This window comes from Cynocephalus volans, chromosome 4, assembly GCF_027409185.1.
Source record: "Cynocephalus volans isolate mCynVol1 chromosome 4, mCynVol1.pri, whole genome shotgun sequence".
Classification (NCBI taxonomy): Eukaryota; Metazoa; Chordata; class Mammalia; order Dermoptera; family Cynocephalidae; genus Cynocephalus; species Cynocephalus volans.
Window position 1 is genome coordinate 108,337,469 of NC_084463.1, and position 4,916 is coordinate 108,342,384.

Sequence of the window (4,916 nt, forward strand, 5' to 3'; positions counted from 1 at the left end):
TGGAAACAGTCTAAATAGTCTAGAAGTGGTTTAACCTCAACTTACAGCAAAGAGTACTTTTAAAAATAAATATGAATATGCCTTAAGAAGAATTTTTAGCAGATTAAGTATTTTTTTCATGTGGCCAATTTGTTTTTCTTAATTGTAAATTTATTTAATGTTATTAAAGGTAACTAACAAATAAGGAACTATGATTTACTATTTGAAATCTAAAAATCCACTACCTGCATATACTAATTAAAATGCTCCTAACTGTGTAATGATATATGGACTGATATATTTCTTCTTCAGGCACTCAGTTTCCCATTATTATTATATCTATAAAATATTATTACGTGAGTCCTACAAAGATAATACACATTACTAAGAAAATATTTTTTTACCAGGCCATCTCTTCAGAGTCCCCTTAACCGCCTTGTTCCTGAGACTGTAGATGACGGGGTTCAACATGGGAATCACCACCATGTAGAACACAGACACCACCTTGTTCTGGTCTGTTGAGTAGCTGGACTTGGGCATCACATAAATGAATGTGATGGTCCTGTAGAACAGAGTGACTGCAGTGAGGTGGGAGGTGCAGGTGGAGAAGGCCTTGTGACGCCCCTCAGTGGAGCGCATCTTCAGGATGGTGATGAGAATGTACATGTAGGAGACGGCTATGGCAAACACTGTGGCAATGATGGTGGAACCAGAAGAGATGGATGGAATTATTTCAGAAGAGAAATCATGAGAACAAGAAAGCCTCAAAAGTGGTGAATAGTCACAAAAAAAGTGATTGACTTTCTTTGTCCCACAGAAGGACAGACTTAATAAGCAGCCAACGAATGCCCAGGCATTCATACACCCACCTACATAGGACATCCTCACTACAAGGATGCAGATTTGGGGGGACATGTGGGTGGAGTAGAGCAGGGGTGAACAGATGGCCACATAGCAATCATAAGCCATGGCAACCAGCAGGAAGCACTCAGCTGTCCCAAACATGACCCGAGAGTAGAGTTGGTCCATACATTCAGCAACAGGGAAAGAGATTCATGACAGGTGTGACTGACGAGGAGTACCTAACATCTACAAAGGCCAAATGGCTGAGGAAAAGGTACATTGGGGTATGAAGCTAAGGGCTGCTTCTGATTAATGTAATTATGCTGATGTTGCCCATTAACGTAACCGCATAGATTCCTAGAAACACAATAAACAAAATGGCACAAACTGCAGTATCCTCTGTTAACCCCAAAATAATGAACTCTGTCACAGTTGTGTAGTTTACAATTTCCATCTATATTGGGAATGCTGCCCCCTGAAAGAAAAAATCAAATGGATGTTAAAATGGAAGAAAATACTGTAATTTGCATACCTATTTTTACAGTAGCTACATAATAAAAATTATAAGAATGCGACACTTACGTAAATTTGGGGGGCAATGCTGTAACACACAATACCCCATGTTAGACTTGTTGCATACTGGTGCCTAATAGGTAACGAATTGGATTTATCAGGATTTTCTTACCTGATGGGAAAGGAATTGGATTTAACTAGGAATTTCAAGAATACACAGAAAAACTTTTATTTTTAACTTAACACACTGAACTCATATCATGTGGATAGTTTAGATGATCCGTTAGGAACAGTCTCTCACATGAGCACATCCCACAGATGGCCCCTAGAGTATATTAGAAAAACAGTGACTGAAACTTCTTAGATCAAAGACATGATCAAAGGATGGCAGAAATGTCAGAATGGGCCAAGTCCTATGGAATAGAGCAGCAGTTCAAAAGTATGTCTGAGTTATCACTCTTGTATGGAAGAAAATGAGTAGTCATTATGAATCCTGAGTTCAAAGCAGAGGTCAAACAGATGAGCTGCATGCTAACCCAAAAGACCAGGAAGAGGTAAGTAGCTCAGCAGCAGGATGTGGTCCCCACCAAAAGATCTCACAATTGGGAGAAATTACAAACAATATCAAGAAAGTTTGGACAGAGGCAGGAGGTAGGGTAACTTGTTCAAATCATGAATAAGTAAACAGAGAGACTGCATCAAGAAAGTTTGGACAGAGGCAGGAGGTAGGGTAACTTGTTCAAATCATGAACAAGTAAACATAGAGACCGCAGTTCAAAAGAGAAAATGGGATCATCTCAGGATTAAGCTATCCAATATTTGATAGTGAGTTCAACCAAGAGAAAAACACATTGATCAGGTTACTCCTGGAAAGCTCCACAGATGCCTGACACTGCATAAGCTGGGGATGGGTTGCTAACAGAAGGTTCCAGCCTCCTATATCCCACAGTATCCAGCCCCATCTGAACAGTACCTGTCTGATAAAAATCAGCTTCTGGAAAACTCTCTCCCATACCTATGTACTTAAGAAGAATTATGAAACAGCAAGAAAAGCACGAGCACTTTCTTATAGTGAACAGGATGCCCAGCTTCAAAAAGCCCTGGAAATAATCCACCCATATCCCTCATTTTACAAAGTTATAAACTGAGATCTAAAGATGTTAGGTAACTAATTTTAGGTTAAATGGCTTTCTGGAAATGAGCTGAGATGAAAAACCATATTCCTGGGCTCCCTCTAATTCATTACCATCTTTATATTACACAAATCTTTTCTATTATTTCTAAAGAAAAAAATGTAGACTATCAAGAAGTATACCTGATTCATTATGTGTTCAAAAAGGAATTTAATTGCATTAATACACAAATAATAACTTTACTCTTGAAAGGGTCAGTTTGCAATCCCGTAATTCATATAATGATGTGAGTGTATGATAATGTCAATTCTGTGAAGCAGGTGATAAAGAGTCTCCTTCGGTGCCCAGTACCTAGAGAATTGGTGTGCCCCATTTCAGATGGACAGTTATGGGTGCCTGATATGTAAGGAACTGGATTTAACTAGTGTGTTTTTTTGCAGAGCAACAGAAGGGATTGATATTGCATTTGAGGGTACATGTGAGGTGGAGAGCAAAACAACCATTACACTAAAGCTAGGCAAAGATGAAATGAGTATATGAAATGGTTAAAATCAACAAAAAGGTTCTAGACCCCAAACGAGATTGAAGATTTGCTCTAGTTATTTCACTAGAGAGAATGCGCTGGAAAGATAAGGAGATGGTGGTAGTTTGAGTTTGAGATGCTTAAAAATGTGATTAGGAAACTACAGTTATTGACAAATGATAATGTCTGAATTCTAACTATGGGAGTGATCAGCTTTGGTAAAGAAGAAAACAATATCTTTGGAGGGGAGGTGAAGAAATTAAGAGGCCAGGACATTGGAAGGATCTTTTATATGTATGTGAAGACCCTAAAACTATCAGGAATTGTGACAGGAATAATGTATAAAGGAAAGACAGTGAGCCTGAGCCAAAAGCCTTCCAAGCATAAGGTGACATGATGCTATTCAGTAGATGATTGCAAAACGAGGAGAACAGAGAAGCGGGATTGGTTAGTACAATCCGATGATGCTAAACACAACTAGGAGTGTTTGTATGTAGGAGGGGGAGAGAATGTGTATAAGCAGCAACGAGAGAAAAGCCTACCACGAGGCCCAGTGGTAAGAGTGGTAAGAGAAAAATCATTCATCACTTGAGAAGGCTACAAAGAAAATATTGTCCTCAGGGGAGGTCCAAGTATCTGTTGAAAATGATAGTGAAGAGAATGGAATGTTCCAAAGAGATGTTGAAGATATAAGAGATTCTGTTGATCACTCTGAGCACCAAAGGACACAGTGAAAAGGTTTCAAGAATTAAAAAGAGATGAAAGTGGGACCTCTTGATTCAAGAGAAGATAAAGATACTTGAAAATATCCTTTCATAGCTCCAGTTGAGTGGAGATGATATTCTAAGCAAGTAGAGAAGATAATACAAAAAATATGAATAAACATCTATTATTATGGTGAAATTAATAGCTTAATGAGCAGAAGGGAGAATGAAAACTAATCCCCAAATTGCAAATATTGTGGAGCAGGGGTAATGAGCAAGCAACTCTGCTAACCTGGATTTACTGAACAGTTTTGAGGCAGTCCCAGCATCCCACCAAGGAAAAAGTTATCTCTATTGGAGAATTAAAAACCAATAAAGAGAACTAGCAGTAAAATCAAGGGTCAAAGATCCTAGATTACAAAAAAAATCACATCTAAGCAGCAGTCATTTCTGATATTACTACAGTGGTGACTTCACATAGATCCAAAATTGCCAGTAGTAGACTTGGTTGATCTTTATGGAGAACACATCTTGGATATTATGTAGAGTCTCTTGAGACTCATCACCTCTACCTAAGCCATTTATGCCATATAGGGATGCAAAAAAAAAAAAAAAAAAAAAAAAAAAAGGCTAGAGACAGAGAACATCTCGCTAGGATGGGGCAGAATGAAGATGAGCAGACATTATCCAAAATGTGTAAACTGAACATGAGATAGATAAGAGAGAAAATTCCCAAAATGAGAAATCGGTTGTTATTAAGAGCAGACAAAATCATAAAGATAAAAATAAAATGTAGGCATCTTTAGTCATAAATATGAGAAAATATTTGAGGATACATATTGAACCTGTATTTGTAGCATCTAGTGACTTTATAAAAAAAAAAAGCTGGCTTTATTGGTAATCGCAATTGGGATTATAGCATAGAAATACCAGTAGAAACCAAGGGACATCAGAAGCATTGGGGAAGGATATTGCAATGTCTGCCACAAAACTAGGGTGGCTCAATAGCCATCCGTTAACAAGTTGAAGATATGAGTAGAGAGGAGCAGAAGACACAGGAGTCTTAACGTGGATGAAGGAACATAAGTAGTTTATCTTGGGCAGTAAATGACTCATGAGGGAAGTTGATTTTTTTTTTTTTTTTTTTTTACCATTCCAGTGCTCAATTCTTAGAAGTCTGAAGATACAAAAAATAATAGCTCAGTACACGGAAGGACTATC

The 4,916-nt window shown here is 37.9% G+C and overlaps 1 pseudogene; it reads right to left on the minus strand.

The window, feature by feature from the left end:
• Window positions 1-363: 363 nt before the first annotated feature.
• Window positions 364-1,276, minus strand: LOC134375267 (olfactory receptor 5P3-like; annotated as a pseudogene).
• Between the last annotated feature and the right edge of the window lie 3,640 nt (window positions 1,277-4,916).